Source organism: Moschus berezovskii, chromosome 17 (assembly GCF_049115385.1).
Source record: "Moschus berezovskii isolate FMDL1 chromosome 17, NW_MosBer_1.0, whole genome shotgun sequence".
In the NCBI taxonomy this organism is placed as follows: domain Eukaryota; kingdom Metazoa; phylum Chordata; class Mammalia; order Artiodactyla; family Moschidae; genus Moschus; species Moschus berezovskii.
Window position 1 is genome coordinate 55,156,342 of NC_142476.1, and position 17,594 is coordinate 55,173,935.

Sequence of the window (17,594 nt, forward strand, 5' to 3'; positions counted from 1 at the left end):
GGCAGAATTAAGGGGAAATGGTTCAGTATAAAAAGGAGGGGCTAGCAGCTGCAGGGAGCCAGTACTACCTATCGGGGTGTCCCCAGGGCAAAAGGAGAGAGCTACCAGGGAAGAGCTGTCATGGAAGGATGGCCTGACAGGAGCTGTGGCCTTTAGTAGAGGGGATCAACTGACCAGTGCCATCTGGAAGAGGGAGAAAGGAGTATAAAAATCTTCACTTTTCTCCCTGTGATCTTTAGTCACTGCCTCCCACTGGCCAGACTCATGTGAAAGTCTGGAGACAAGAGAGTCCTTTGATGAAGCTTATGCTGGTTGGCTGGCCCAACTCAGCACAGGTTAAAAAAGAGCAGAGTGAAGGTCTGGAGAGACTCATGGGGACTGGTTAGCACATTCACTTCCTGGCGCAGTGGTACAGTGGCTGTGGGATAAAGGCGTGATAAGATTAGGCCTGCTATACTTGTTATGACCTTAGCAACAGCTCTTTGGATCCAAAAACATACAGATACCATTTATATTCTAATTTTCTGTGTTATCAAATTATTTCTAGCCCAAGAATGGAATAAATTTTCTAATTGACTATTAGGTGAATAGTGTGTAATTGCTTTAATATTCTCTTGCTGTTATAGTTAGACCCAATATTTCTTTTTTGGTTCAAATCCATTTGCCTTTTTGAGTACTGTGGTTCAGATAATTATTGACAAGAGATCCTTTATGGATAACTCTTACCCTGAAGTCCCTTAATCTTTCATCAAGTATGGTTTTTAAGGTGCCAGTCAGGAAAACCATGCTTATTTGAAAAAGTAAGAAAAAAAATGTCTTCTTTTGGATTTTTTCTGGAAATAGGAATAAACAGACATGCAGACAAATGGGTGTTGGGTTTTGTTTTTAATCTTGAAGGGTGAACTTTCACCATTTAGCAAGATCTTGCCCTGAACATTTGTTTACTCCCTTTAATCTTTATTTTGGTAGTATATGTCTGACTTTTTTTTTTAAGGGTCCCAAAACTAGCAAAATCACTCTGGAGTCTCAGAAGCAATAAATGGTGCAGTTTTCTATCCTTCAGAAGCTCAGAATTTTGTTATAGAGAGATTATGTATTGCACAAACCTGCCAGATGACAGCCCAGTGTTCTACTGTGGAAGCATCAATTTGCCTGTCAGGAAACAAAGGTCTTTGTTAAACTCTGCTACTTTGCAAGTCACAAAACTCTTGCCAAGTCACATAATTTATATATGTTCCCTTGATCTGTGGAAGTTGGTGAAAATCAAGTTCCAAGTATATAGAAATATCAGTTGGCTAGGGTTGATCTGGAAAGACTACAATAATTGTGTATTCTTTCAGCCTTGCTTTTCAGAGAGAAGGTTTCCCCTGGTAGGTAGTATGTGCCATTGTTTTTTTTTTTTTTCACGGCCACATGTGGAGTTAACTTTTTAAGATACTGATCTTCAAGAGTCTAAGAGGAGGAATTTTCAAGGATCTTTAGGGCCCAAGCTGAAAAAGTTTTTAAAAGTTCTTTCATCCCTCAAACTGGATATATGCTTTTAAAAATGATTCTTGTTTGATCAGATTCCTTATTTACACTTCAGTTGCAATTGTGTCCAACTCTGTGAGACCCATGGACTGCAGCACGCCAGGCTTCCTTGTCCATCATGAACTCTCAGACCTTGCTCAAACTCATGTCCATTGAGTTGGTGATGCCATCCAATCATCTCGTCCTCTGTCATCGTCTTCTCCTTCTGCCTTAAATCTTTCCCAGCATCAGGGTCTTTTCCAGTGAGTCAGTTTTTTGCATGAGGTGGCCAAAGTATTGGAGTTTCAGCTTTAGCATCAGTCCTTCCAGTGAACACCCAGGACTGGTCTCCTTTACAATGGACTGGTTGGATCTCCTTGCAGTCCAAGGGACTCTCAAGAGTTTTCTCCAACACCACAGTTCAAAAGCATCAATTCTTTGGTGCTCAGCTTTCTTCACAGTCCAACTCTCACATCCGTACATGACCACTGGAAAAACCATAGCCTTGACTAGATGGACCTTGGTTGGCAAAGTAATGTCTCTGCTTTTTAATATACTATCTAGGTTGGTCATAACTTTCCTTCCAAGGCGTAAGCATCTTTTAATTTCATGGCTGCAATCAGCATCCGCAGTGATTTTGGAACCCAAAAAATAAAGTCTGACACTGTTTCCACTGTTACCCCATCTATTTCCCATGAAGGGATGGGACCAGATGCCATGATCTTCGTTTCTGAATGTTGAACTTCAAGCCAACTTTTTCACTCTCCTCTTTCACTTTCATCAAGAGGCTTTTTAGTTCCTCTTCATTTTCTGCCATAAGGGTGGTGTCTTCTGCATATCTGAGGTTATTGATATTTCTCCCAGCAATCTTGATTCCAGCTGTGCTTTTTCCAGCCCCACATTCCTCATGATGTACTCTGCATATAAGTTAAATAAGCAGGGTGACAATCCTCAACCTTGACGTACTCCTTTTCCTATTTGGAACCAGTCTGCTGTTCCATGTACAGTTCTGACTGTTCCTTCCTGACCTGCATACAGGTTTCTCAAGAGGCAGGTCAGGTGGTCTTGTATTCCCATCTCTTTCAGAATTTTCCACAGTTTATTGTGATCCACACAGTCAAAGGCTTTGTCATAGTCAATGAAGCAGAAATAGATGTTTTTTCTGGAACTCTCTTCCTTTTTCCATGATCCAGTGGATGTTGGCAATTTGATCTAGGGTTCCTCTGCCTTTTCTAAAACCAGCTTGAACATCTGGAAGTTCATGGTTCAACGTATTGCTGAAGCGGTGATTTTGGAGCCCCCCAAAGTAAAGTCTGTCTCTTTTTCCATTGTTTCCCCATCTATCTGTTTGCCATGAAGTGATGAGACTGGATGCCATGATCTTAGTTTTCTGAATGTTGAGCTTTAAACCAACTTTTCCAGTCTCCTCTTTCACTTTCATCAAGAAGCTTTTTAGGTCTTCTTCACTTTCTGCCATAAGGGTGGTGTCATCTGCGTATCTGAGGTTATTGATGTTTCTCCCAGCAATCTTGATACCATATTACGCTTCATCCAGCCCAGCATTTCACATGATGTACTCTGCATATAAATTAAATAAGCAGGGTGACAATATACAGCCTTCATGGTTTGCACTTATACTATGGAAATGGCTCTTTCCTGGCATTTTTTTAAAATTTATTTTATTGGAGGCAAATTACCTTACATTAATATATTGGTTGGTTTTGCCATACATTGACATGAATCCACCTCGGGTGTACATGTGTTCCCTTTCTTGAACCCCCCTCCCACCTCCCTCTTCCCCATATCCTCCCTCCAGGTCATCCCCGTGCACCAGCCCCAAGCATCCTGTATCATGCGTCGAACCTGGACTGGTGATTCATTTCACATATGATAATATACACGCTACAATGCCGTTCTCCCCAGTCATCCCACCTTCACCCTCTCCCACAGAGTCCCAAAGACTGTTCTATATACCTATGTCTCTTTTGCAGTCTCGTATACAGGGTTAAGGTTACCATCTTTCTAAATTCCATATATAATGTGTCAGTATACTGTATTGATGTTTTTCTTTCTGGCTTACTTCACTCTGTATAATAGGATCCAGTTTCATCCACCTCATTAGAACTGATTCAAATGCATTCTTTTTTTATTTCTTTAATAAAATTAAGCAAGTATTAAGTGCATTTATAAGGATCATAGTTGGGGAAAAGCATGAGATTGTGTTCTGTCTTATTGCAACATTGACTATTTTTTTCTGTTAAAGAAAGTAATGTATGGATCAGTCTTTGGGACTCTGTGGGAGAGGGTGAGGGTGGGATGATTTGGGAGAATGGCATTGAAACACGTATGTTGTCATATGTGAAATGAATCACTAGTTCAGGGTCAATGCATGTTATAGGATGCTCGGGGCTAGCATGCGGGGATGACCCAGAGCGAGGATAAAGGGAGGAGGGAGGTGGGAGGGGGGTTCAGAAGGGGGAACTTATGTAAACCCGGGGCAAATTCATGTCAATGTATGGCAAAACCAACCAATATAATATTGTAAAATAATTTGCCTCCAATAAAAAATAAATTAATTACAAAAAAAAAAAAGAAAGTAATGCATTCTACTCCTGAGATATTGTCTCAAATGACTTTTTTAAAAAGGAAGACTAAATCTTGGAAATATGTAAAATCCTAATGTTGAACAATCTCTTTTTCATAAAGGGAGAAGATAATTGGCCTTAAACTGACATTTTTAAAAGATGATTACAGCATTTTTACTTAATTCTTAAAGAATTTTCATGGAATAGGAAAATAATTTAATAGTTTGCCAAACTTTTCCTCCTAATGTTACTTGCTTGTCTGACTTTATTCATGAGAACTACTAAGCTAGACTTAGCAAATCCGATTCTCTACACGAAGATCCTTTTCACTTGAACTAATTTCTGTTTTCCTTTCAAGGTGAATTTATCAGGAAGCAATAGCCCTCTGAGAACAATCCAGACAGGTTTGAAAGTGGTTTTGGCCACATTAAAGTTAAGGTTAGTATTTGACACAACTCCATGTAAAAGAATGCTTGATCCTTGAAGAAGCCCTGGAGGAAGACTGGTGAAGATTTAGTACAAAACAAGGTGTTGCCTAAAATCTAGTCCATGGTAATGGGAAAATATAAACCTTTTGGTTGTTGACTTTTCATTTCTGTTGTATTTATCACTGTGGCATCTACGTAGAGCCATAGGAATTGCTATGTTTATGTGCCTACTAGTCAGGTAATAAATATTTAAAGATCCACTGTGTTCTCAGAATGTTCGAGACAAAGTGAAGTTTGTTCTTTGGAACCACTTTTCACAAATCCTCACTGAAAGAAACAGGCTTGATATGGCAGGTTCTCAGGTACTGTTGATTTCTATTTTAATGTCATTCAGGGTGGATGGAGGTACATGGAGACTGAGATTAAACTTTAGAAGCCTGTTGAATGGTAAACTTTTCCATCTATATAGTTTACTTCAGGATGCCTTTAAGATCACATAGAAGCAGATATTTGGCTTAAAATAGGTGGTGACCAGTTACTGAATCTTAAGTATACAGCTTTTGAAAAATCAGATTTCTGGTTTAAGACTGTTGTTCATGTTGAATTCTATAAATCCATTTCAGTTTGATTTAAGCAGGGGAGCACTTTTGTATAAACAAAGGTGTTTTGTTGCCATGTTTTCTGAAATATAGCATTGTTGAATGCAATATACATTTTTCAATGCAATATTAGAATTACAAGTCTGACGAGTATGGCCTGATTTTTCTTGTTGTTGTGTTGTTTTTTAATATGTGATTTGTTTCAATAGGCAATGAAAATGAAAGAGTTTGGCTTTGGGTATTGGAGACCTAGCAAACAGAGTAGTATGTGTAGACTGTGTGGTCCCATTTCCCTCAGACCCCCTTTCTACCACTCTGGGGAGCGTGGTTAGAAGCATGGGGTCTGGAATCAACCTGCCTGGGTTCACATGTTTCTAAGCCGGGTCCTCTTGAGAGTGTTTTTTAACCTATCCGAATCAGTTTTATCTTCTGTAAAGTACAGATAATAATCCATTTCTCTACTAACATTGTTCAGGTAAAAGTGTTTACTTGGCACATAACAAGTACCTAATAGAAAGTGCTAGCTTTTGACTATCACTATTATTGTTCTTGGAATATTAACTTAGAATGATTTGTTTATATATTTGGGTTTTACATCACTGACTTCCTTACTGACCTCCTTAAAATCAGGGATTGTTTCTTAGAAATCACTGAATGTATCACCAGAATTTGGCACAAGAGAAGCAGTTAATAAATACTTTTAAAATAAATGAATGTGTGAATAGAGAATCTGAGCATCTGTGGTCTGTTTTTTTTTTCCTTCCATTTTTTTTTTCACAATAGTAAAATATGTTTATCGGTTTTCACAGTCAACATCCAGACAAAAAATAAAAACTATTGTGACAAAAAGCACACAACATAAAATTTATCATCTTAGCAATTTTTAAGTGTACAATTCAGTGGTATTAAATGCACTCATAAGCCATGAAATTAAAAGACGCTTACTCCTTGGAAGGAAAGTTATGACCAACCTTGATAGTATATTAAAAAGCAGAGACATTACTTTGCCAACAAAGGTCAGTCTAGTCAAGGCTATGGTTTTTCCCGTGGTCATGTATGGATGTGAGAGTTGGACTGTGAAGAAAGCTGAGCACAGAAGAATTGATGCTTTTCAACTGTGGTGCTGGAGAAGACTCTTGAGGGTCCCTTGGACTGCAAGGAGATCCAACCAGTCCATTCTAAAGGAGATCAGTCCTGGGTGTTCATTGGAAGGACTGATGCTAAAGCTGAAACTGCAATACTTTGGCCACCTCATGCGAAGAGTTGACTCACTGGAAAAGACTCTGATGCTGGGAGGGATTGGGGGCAGGAGGAGAAGGGGACGACAGAGAATGAGATGGCTGGATGGCATCACCGACTCTGTGGACATGAGTTTGAGTGAACTCCGGGAGTTGGTGATGGACAGGGGGGCCTGGCGTGCTGTGATTCATGGGGTCACGAAGAGTCGGACACGACTGAGCGACTGAACTGAACTGAACTGAATGTTGTGCAACCAACCATCCATCTCCATAAGTCTTGTCATCTTGTAACACTGAAACTCTGTAACCTATAAACAATGACTCCCTATGTCTCTCTCCCCCAGGCCTTGGCAACCGCCATTCTGCCTTCTGTCTCTATAGTTTTGACTACTCTAAGTACCTCACGTAAATGAAATCATGCACTATTTATCTTTTCGTGACTGGTTTATTAGTATAATGTCCTCAAGTTTCATCGATGTTGTGGCAGGTGTCAGAATTTCCTTCCTTTTTAAAGCCGAATAATATTCCCTTGTGTGTATATAACACATTTTGTTTATTCATTCACTCGTTAATGGACATTGGATTGCTTCCATATTTTAGCTATTGTGAATAATGCTGCTGTGAACATGGATGTGTGTGTGTGTGTGTGTGTGTGTGTGTGTGTGTGTGTATCTTCAAGACCCTACTTTTATTTCTTCTGGGCATTTAAGTGGTCTCTTTTTAAAGAAAAAAGATAAAACTTTTGATACTGAATTCTTATAGGAAACAAAGGTAGACAGGAAAGGGTGTGTATAGGTATATATATTATACATATATATGTACATATATATATATATATATATAAACTGTTTTGATCTCCCATTCCTACTAGAAAAAAGCAGACTGTCTCTCCCTCATAAATGAGTGCTTAGTTATAATTTATACACCACTGTGTTAATACATTACACATGTTGTAAAACAGTAATAGAAACCTTCATAGATTAAGATTTTTAAAAAATAAGAAAAGCAATGTTGAGTTTTTTTTTTTTTTTAATTTCTATCCAGGATCTTAGAGCATATTTGGCCTAGAATATTATCAAACTTGGATTTAAGTTCTGCTTCTGGCACTTAAATGTGGTTATTTAACTACTCTGTGTCCCAGTTTCCTATTCTGGAAGGTGGGTACAATCATAACAATCTTCTAGAATCACTGTAAGAATAAAATGCAATAATATATATAAATCACCATGGTGCATAATACATAGTAAAGGCTCAGTAAATGTTAGCAGCTGCAATAATAATACTGATAATAAATTAGAGTCATGTTATTGCTTTGTTGATGATGATAATAATGAATTTTTGGAAGATATGTTTCCTTTGGGAATTTTTCATGAAATTGCTAGCTTTTATCTATTCTAATACATTTTTTATGGAGGGGAGGATTTTAAATCATCAGTTCTGTACTCCTGGGCTTTCCTGGTAGCTCAACTGGTAAAGAATCTGCCTAATCTTGGAGCTCCAAATTATTAATTTCTATAACAATTAGAAGTTCTATCTTCTTTTCAAAAATCTTTTTCCTAAATGTAATCTTATTATGTTTACCTTTGAAAAGATCCCTGCATTCTCCCATTCACTTTGGAAACTTTGAAAAAGCTTTGACCCATCTCTGTTTTTTATTCCCATATCTCTTCCCTTTCTGTCATGAATTTATTACTACTTACTTAAAATTGTTTCTTATATTCGTCACTTCCTCTTCATTCTTACTGTTACCACTTTTAGGCCTGAATGAAGACATTTGATTGGTCTCCCAATCAGTCTCTCTGACTGTTTGTGCTCTTATCCATCCATCCATCCATCCATCCAGTTATTATACTGGAAAACATTTATTGAGCACCTTCTTTTGCCAGATACTTTTCTAGGTACTGACAATAAGGTTCCTCCTCAAGAAAGCATATCCCTATTCAGATGACTCTTATTTTAATTTTAGCCTCATGATCTTATGTCTCTATTCAGAATGTTCACTATCTCAGTGATCCACTACTTTCATTTTGTTCTTAAAATGTTGAACCTTCTGTGTCCTTGTACAAGCTTCATCCTCCCAGGCCACCAATAACACCCAAGCTTATTCCCATCTCAGCTCTCTGTGGCTTTGTCATGATGATCATATAAACTGCTCTTCTTCAAATGCCTGTAGTTTTGGCTTATCACAGCACATGGCTTATCTCTGAATTATTTATGTAGTTTTCTAGCTTTTTTTTTTATGTGTACTGGTTTTTATTTGCCCATTTAGGATGACTGCAAAGCACCTGATTATGAGGATTGTTATTTTGACCTCTGTATATCCCCCCTTCTCCCACCTAGAACCTAGGACTGTGTCTAGAAGGGTGCTTATTCTCGCTCCCTATCGATTCAGTCTGTACAGAACCTGCTGAAGATCGTCTGTGTGAAAGGAACCCACACTGTCAATGTATTTTATCAGCCTTTTGTTTTATTATTAAAAACAGAGAATCTGTTGTTGAACTTCTTAATAGTAATCAGACAGGAGGAATTAAGTACAGTATCTGGTGGTATGTCTCTTCTTTCCCTCTCCCAATCGCTGGTGTTTGTAAAGGGCTGAGTGCGTTTACCTTAGTGGCCACTGAGAGGCATGGGCCTCTTAGGTGTTTAGAAATTATTATTTTGTTTACATAGTGACTAATTAAACCCATGTTTATTTGAGTGCAAAATATATATATATATATATGATTTGGCTGATGTACTTTTAAAAACTTGTAAATATATCAGTGACAAGCAATTAGTAGATATTCAGAGTTAAGTTTATTAAAGGTAGAAGTAAAGTAGTAAGATATAGAAATACATACAACAATTTTTTTTTTTGGTAATCTTAACAGCAGCAGATAAAATGGGCATATAATAAACCTGCCCAGGTTGTATTGTGCTAGGTATTGTATAAACAGTTTTCAGTAGGAGCTGGTTCTTATATGAGCCCAAGACTGAAGTATTGACCAATTATTGACTGAATGCCAACTTGTAAAAGGCCCTAGGATATGTACTTTGGGGATATAAAGATGAATGATACCCTTCTTTTGTCCTCAGGGATTTACATTACAGCAGATAGATAAACTGTGTATGTAGACAACTGTGAATATGCTTCAAAGGGTCAGATAAAATGCAAGGGGATTTCAGAGTATTGAAAAATGTCTTTCATTTGGGAGGCTCGTGGAGATTTTTGCCAAGCAGGTGGAATTTGAATTGTGTTTTGAAAAGAATATATGTGAAGGTTTTGAAGGAACTGAGAGTGTTCAAAAGCTTAGGAGAAGTACCATAAATAAGAATATACATGGTACCTCCCATTGAGCCAGGTCTGCAGAGAATTTAAGGGTGTATTTCAGCATTCAGAAACTGAATTACTTCACCTTTAGAATTTAAAGTGTGATCCTTTTTTGGTCCCAGAAAAACTAAATGGGCCAATTATTTACTTAAGATTTTAGAGTCTGCCTGTACTTATCTATATTCATTATCCAGAAGGAGCCAGCCACTTCTTCCTAGGATGTGATGATGGGTAAGAACTAGTTTCCTGATTCTTCCCCCACTCAGATAACAGTTTGTCCTTGGCTGTTGATCCATCTTCGCATAGGTGGTTGTGAGATTCCTTAAAAGGAAGAGGAAATTACTATTCTGTATTTCATTGGTAACTACAGAGCATAGCTAATTAGAAGGCTCACCATTTTCCTGAGTGGGTGGGCTTTTATTTTGGCAAATCTTTGTGAGACAGATCTTATTCTGTCTTTTTTTTTAAAAAATAGATTTCACTCAATAAAGAGAGGATTCAATTAAAGATAGTTTCAGTTCAGTTCAGGTCAGTCGCTCAGTTGTGTCCGACTCTTTGCGACCCCATGAACCGCAGCACACCAGGCCTCCCTGTCCATCACCAACTCCCAGAATCCACCCAAACCCATGTCCATCAAGTCGGTGATGCCATCCAACCATCTCATCCTCTGTCGTCCCCTTCTCCTCCTGCCCTCAGTCTTTCCCAGCATCAGGGTCTTTTCAAATGAGTCAGCTCTTCGCATCAGGTGGCCAAAGTATTGGAGTTTCAGCTTTAGCATCAGTCCTTCCAGTGAACACCCAGGACTCATCTCCTTTAGAATGGACTGGTTGGATCTCCTTGCAGTCCAAGGGACTCTCAAGAATCTTCTCCAACTCCACAGTTCAAAAGCATCAATTCTTCGGCGCTCAGCTTTCTTCACAGTCCAACTCTCACATCCATACATGACCACGGGAAAAACCATAGCCTTGACTCGACGGACCTCTGTGGACAAAGTAACGTCTTTGCTTTTTAATATGCTATCTAGCTTGCTCATTACTTTCCTTCCAAGGAGTAAGCGTCTTTTAATTTCATGGCTGCAATCAGCATCTGCAGTGATTTTGGAGCCCAGAAAAATAAAGTCAGCCACTGTTTCCACTGTTCCCCATCTATTTGCCATGAAGGGATGGGACCAGATCCCATGATCTTCGTTTTCTGAATGTTGAGCTTTAAGCCAACTTTTTCACTCTCTTCTTTCACTTTCATCAAGAGGCTCTTTAGTTCTTCTTCACTTTCGGCCATAAGGGTGGTGTCATCTGCATATCTGAGGTTATTGATATTTCTCCCAGCAATCTTGATTCCAGCTTGTGCTTCTTCCAGCCCAGCGTTCCTCATGATGTACTCTGCATATAAGTTAAATAAGCAGGGTGACAATATGCAGCCTTGACATACTCCTTTTCCTATTTGGAACCAGTCTGTTGTTCCATGTCTAGTTCTAACTGTTACTTCTTGACCTGCATACAGATTTTTCAAGAGGCAGGCCAGATGGCCTGGTATTCCCATCTCTAAGAATTATCCATAGTTTGTTGTGATCCGCACAGTCAAAGGCTTTGACATAGTCAATAAAGCAGAAATAAATGGTTTTCTGGAACTCTCTTGACTTTTCAATGATCCAGCGGATGTTGGCAATTTGATCTCTGGTTCCTCTGCCTTTTCTAAATGCAGCTTGAACATCTGGAAGTTCACGGTTCATGAACTGTTGAAGTCTGGTTTGGGGAATTTTGAGCATTACTTTGCTAGTGTGTGAGATGAGTGCACTTGTGCAGTAGTTTGAGCATTCTTTGGCATTGCCTTTCTTTGGGATTGGAATGAAAACTGACCTTTTCCAGGCCTGGGGCCACTGCTGAGTTTTCCAAATTTGCTGGCATATTGAGTGCAGCACTTTCACGGCATCACCTTTTAGGATTTGAAATAGCTCAAGTGGAATTCCATCACCTCCACTAGCTTTGTTCGTAGTGATGCTTCCTAAGACCCACTTGACTTCATATTCCAGGATATCTGACTCTAGGTGAGTGATCGCACCATTGTGAGTATCTGGATCGTGAAGATCTTTTTTGTATAGTTCTTCTGTATATTCCTTCCACCTCTTAGTACCTTCTGTTTCTGCTAGTAATAAACCAAAATACAACAGAGGGTGCTTACTGCTGTCCAGTTAAGAAGAGAACTAGTATCTTAAAACTTTAGCCAAAATTTCCTAATTCCTTACAGCTGACTAAAGTATTTTTTAAAATAGTAATGAGAATGTTTTGTTAAACCTGTATTGATTTATAGACCATGACTGAATTGTGAGATGCCATGGGAAATGAGGGAAGCTCCAAAAGTTCGCTCTCAATTCTTGGGCAAGTGGGAAAAGGTAATGAGAGCTATGCTAACAAAACTTGCAGTAAATTTGATACATTAAAAAAAAAAAATTGCCAAGTACTTCATTGCTTGCTGGAAAAGATAAAACTTCTTTATCTTCTTCTTGCCATAACTCAAGTGGCATTGAGTTATGATCCATAGGTTCAAATAATTTTTACAGATAAATATTTAAATAATGCACACTTTAAATTTGGTGTTTAGCTTTTAAGGGGATTCCCTGGTGGCTCAAAGGGTAAAGAGTCTGGCTGCAATGCAGGAGACCCAAGTTGGATCCCTGGATCAGGAAGATCCCCTGGAGAAGGAAGTGGCAACCCACTCCAATATTCTTACCTGGAAAACCCTATGGACAGAGAATCCTGGTGAGCTACAGTCCATAGGGTTGCAGAGAGTCTGAGATGACTGAGTACTTTCTTTCTTTTCTTTAGCTGTTAAACTAGTTCTGCAGAAGTGGTAATTCTTGTTAGCTAGAATATAATTGTTTAGACCTAGCGAAGTGTTATATGGCTCTTTCATTGGACTCTGTTTCAGATAATTGATTTCAGAAACACTGCTTCTTTTTTGCTTCATCTTTCTGTGAGAATTTTAAGCAGTTTGACTATTTGTGGCACGCAGCCCAGACCCCATAGCATCATAGGTTGATTACTTATAACCTTACTGAACCACGAGTTGCAATTTCCTCTTCATTTTGAGCTACTACTCTGTCTGTGCATGGATGGGTCAGTAGCCAGTGTGAATATTTGATTGTTTCCCCTTTGTAGTCTGTTTTCAATTCAGTACATTTATTTTAATGACTGATATATTGCTTGGTTTCAGTAAGGAAAACCCTTTTTCTGTCTTTTTGAGGGTGGTGAGCCTGAAAGCAAAGGAGAGGATGTAAAGGGAGCATGGGAGGCAATACAATGTTTTTCAAAGATTTTTGGCTATATCTGTTAAGTTATAAAATCAGTTAGTAGGGCTCCATTGATGTGTTTAAAAAAAAGACTGTAATAAAAAAATAGCTTAGTAAACTGAAAAAGAATGGCTGTTTGTATATGTATAACTGAATCACTTTGCTGTACACCCAAAAACTAACACAGCATTATTAATCAGTCATACTCCAATATAAAATAAAAGTTAAATAAAATAAAAAGAAAAGAAAAATATCTTAAATACACAGTGTATAGTAAGGACAAATATTACTCTGTGACATTTATCAATAACATATTTACATGTATTAATATGTGTGTATTGGGTCATAATCTGAAGTTATTACTGTACTAATCAAAAATTTGAAAGCCACTAGTGTAATGAGATTTTAAACATATGGAAAAATTATATTGTTTAATAATAAGTAATTTTTCCTCTATTACATATATTTTCTATGATTTTTAAAAAATAACTTTAATAACTGTGTTTTTCTCATTTAGACTCTAAACTCACTCAACAGTCTTATTTATTCAACTTTGTAAACATTTCCACTCCTATCCTCTGTGCCCAATATACTATTTTGTTCTTCGATGATTCTCAGTTAGTATTTCTCTCTTGACAATGACCCTTTGCAGTTCTGTAATTGTAAAATATGTAAGTAGCAGCCATTTTAAAAATCTCATCTTTCACAATTGCAGAAACTAGATGTACAGTACTGTGTTTCAGACATATAGTAGATGCTTGGTACATAATATCATTAAGTTTTAAAAGATGCACTTCTTTGAATAACTGAAGTTACTTGGGATAGTCTTCTCAATTACTGTTTTGGGGTAGAAGATTCCAAAGTATTGTTCTTCAAGATGCATTCCTGAATAACTGTTAGTTCTCCACAATCGAACTGTATAACTAGCAAAGGTACCCTTCAAAATAGGGGAGGTGAAATAAAGACATTTCCGGACGAACATCTTCTGTGTCTCTGAATCCACACCACTACATCCTGTCACTCTTGCCACTGCAGTATTTTCTCTTCTGTGTTTTTCTATTCCATGAACTGATTTTCATTCCCTAGGAGTCTTGTGATGACCTCAAGTAACTCCTTTTCCATGGTTTCTTATAACACATCTTAAATGCAACTGCCAGAAACATTTGAGAAAGCCTCAGTAACCTTGACAGAGTCCTTCTGTAACTCTGGAATGGCTCCTGTTTTTCCTTGGATTGAGGCCAAACAGAGTTCTCATTGTAGTCATCTCCTCTGATTTATTATTGAATCCCACTTTTGTGTTCAGATGTGCCTTGTAGACAGACTACCTTTCTCACTGCCTCCCATCTCTGCTGCTCTTCTGGCTGATCCAGAACTCCTGATTTTGTAATATGTCTTGATTCAGTGCTTTCAATATCTGGAAATAAGCATTGATTTTTTGGCATTGGACAAACCTTTGAATTCCAGCACTGGCTCTGACTAGCAGTTTGATCTCTATAACCTCTGGCAATTAACCTCTCTGAATGTCTGTTTTCATGGGTCAAAGTTGCCGGCGGTGGTGGTGGGTGGGGGGGAGGTTTGTGGTGAGGATTAACAGAGAGGGTGTATTCAGTTCAGTTCAGTTCAGTTGCTCAGTCGTGTCCGACTCTCCGCGACCCCATGAATCACAGCATGCCAGGCCTCCCTGTCCATCACCAACTCCCGGAGTTCACTCAAACTCATGTCCACAGTGTCAGTGATGCCATCCAGCCATCTCATTCTCTGTTGTTCCCTTCTCCTCCTGCTCCCAACCTTTCCCAGCATCGGACTGATGCTAAAGCTGAAGCTGCAGTACTTTGGCCACCTCATGCGACGAGTTGACTCACTGGAAAAGAGAGTGTATTACCTGTGCCTAATGTACTGTTAGTTTATCTCCCTTCCCCACCCCTGCCCCAGTCTGCTTGACTCAGTATTTGGTTCTAACTGTTGTGAAAGGTAAATAAAATCTGTAAAGGTTAATTAAAATAGTGACAGTTTAGAGAACGCTAAAAGCGTCATAAGTACAAGTAATCAAATGTAAACAGTGGATCCCCCTGATTTATGCAAGATAACGATTGTTGGTACCCTAAAAAAAAATCAATACAATAATGGCACCATCTTCCTTCCTTCCTTTAAACATTTTAAATGTTTAAAGGTGGTGACATTTGTATTGGTATTTACTGGGCTGATACCTTATTTTTCCAGTATCCCCTTGAGGCCTTGAGAATAAAGAAAGGGTCCCTGGAAGAATAACATACTTGTTAAGGAGCTCTACCACAGTGGAGCAATTTATAATCAGAACTGCTCTTCAGAAATCTTGTAGTTTATTTGTAAAAAGCAGTAAAGATAATTTTGTATTATTACCATATATTATTCAGAAATATTCATCTTCACTTAACATGCACATAAATGCACGTATACCCATGAACTCCTAAACCCAAGTGCTTATGTATGGGGGAAGTACATTTCTATTTATTTTGTTTCTTCTGAATTTATAATTGATATGGGATCAGATAATGAGTATGATTTTCATTTTCAAATGAAAGAAAGCCTGCCTTTGTCCCAGGCTTATTGCTATCAGGAATAAAAAATTATGTGAAAAGTTGCTTTAAGTAGACATTTTATTTCACTGTTGAGCTATTAAATGCAGATTTAGATAACTTATTTGAAAATAATTTTCTGTGCTTTATTTTAGATACCAGAGAAGCCTTGGACTGGCATGCTTTCTTATAAGTACCTATTTCTCTCTTTTAAGTAAGATATAGAACATCTCTGCTTTGCTTTGTGGAATTGGAGGGAGATTCTTCAGGTTTTACTCCTATTTCACAGACATTCACGTAGCTCCTTAGATTTCTTCTTGGTCTTGGTAACTGGGCACATAGTTAATTTTGAATCTTAGAGTAGTTCAGTGGTAAGATATGATACCTGCTCCTTTGAACATACAGTTTGCTAGTAAGTATAATGTCTATTATGACTTTTTATATTATGCTAGCTATAGAATGTGAATGTTTTCTTATTATTTTCCATCATCTCAGTGTTTCCATGCCAAACCAAATCACATGGTTTATGTTTTTACATCTACAAATTGCAGCAGTAATTTTGTGTTTATTCATGTAATTTGTGATTTTTTCCTTCCAGTGGTACCTTTCCTTTGAGAAGTTTGAGTTATAATACTAATGATTAACGTGTAACAGATGGCATCATAAAATTTAAGAAGAAAATTGGTACTCAATTTAGTATTGATAAAAACAGAGCCATAACTTTGTCTGAGCTCCTTAAAGGGCAAAAATTTGTACTGACTCTGATTTGCTACATGCCCTTTGTAAAAAATGAACTTATTGCAGAAATAGCTATATATGTTCAATCCCAGGGACGGGGGAGCCTGGTGGGCTTCCGTCTATGGGGTCACACAGAGTCGGACACAACTGAAGTGACTTAGCAGCAGCAGCAGCAGCTATTCTTTTCATAATAAAATTTTAGTCATATTCATAGTTTTCTCTTTGTCAAAAACTTCTTCCTTCCCACTGATTTTTTTTTTTCTTCTTCAAAGACCTTTCAAAAACTATTTACTAGGTTTTGCTCCTGTGCAGGCTTCAGTGTCACTAATTCGAGGAGCCCCTTCTTGAATATCAGAGAAAGGCCAGTGAGGAAACACTTGTGTTCAGTGTAGCTCACAAGTCACAGGTGTCCCAACAAGCCACCATCACTGCTCTAAGACCTAAGTAACAGAAATCCTAGGGCTTTATATACACTAGTCATCTAATCCACACAACTACTCTCTAAGGAAAGTACTATTACTATTAGCATGTTGCAGGGAGTGAACCTGAGGCTCAGAGGTTTATCTTATCTGTGTCACCAACCCCAGGTCTATCTGACTGTAGATCCCGTATTCTTAGCTATCCTGAAGTGTTCTCCATTTGACCCCAAAAGAAAACTCTACAGTTTCCTGGATTTTCTTTTCAAGCAACACAGCTCAGAGCCACATCATTTGCTGTAGACTACCAGCAAGAGTGTTGAAGACTCCTGAGAGTCCCTTGGACTGCAAGAAAGTAAAATCAGTCAATCCTAAAGGAAATCAACCCTGAAAATTCATTGGAACGATTGATGCTGAAGTTGAAACTCCAGTACTTTGGCCACCTGATGTGAAGAGCCGACTCACTGAAAAAGACTGATGTTGGGAAAGGTTGAAGGCAGGAAGAGAAACGGATGACAGAGGATGAGGTGGTTGGATGACATCACCGACTCAATGGACATGGGTTTGAGCAAGCGCCGGGAGATGGTGAAGGACACGGAAGGCTGGCATGCTGCAGTCCATGAGGTTGCAAAGAGTCAGATATGACTGAGCAGCTGAAAGACGATCAACAACACTGCACTGAGCAATACTGGTAGTGCCAGGTCCAGTCAGTGTTTGTTGATTGACTGCTATAGTGTCATCAGAAATGGAATGTTTCTTTTTTTAAATTGAAGTATAATAGATTTACAATAACAATACTATGTTAGTTTCAGGTGTACAGTCAAGAGTGTGTACATACATATATTTTTCAGATTATTTTCCATTATAGGTTATTATAAGATATTGAGATTATTCCCTGTGTTACATAGGAAATCCTTGTTGTTTATCTCT

The 17,594-nt window shown here is 38.2% G+C and overlaps 1 protein-coding gene across 5 annotated transcripts in view; it reads left to right on the forward strand.

Annotated features, from left to right (window-relative positions):
* Positions 1-17,594, forward strand: part of NME7 (NME/NM23 family member 7) — a 249,687-nt gene that overhangs the window by 14,427 nt on the left and 217,666 nt on the right. Inside the window, exon 2 of one of the 5 annotated variants that reach the window (XM_088845490.1) lies at positions 4,453-4,532. The exons of 3 other annotated variants lie outside the window; for them this stretch is intronic. The gene's annotated coding sequence lies outside the window, so the exon portion shown is untranslated. Of the gene's footprint in view, positions 1-4,452; positions 4,533-15,704; positions 15,725-17,594 lie in introns of those variants that run through there. One more of the 5 variants, XM_088845491.1, reaches the window with a different exon arrangement.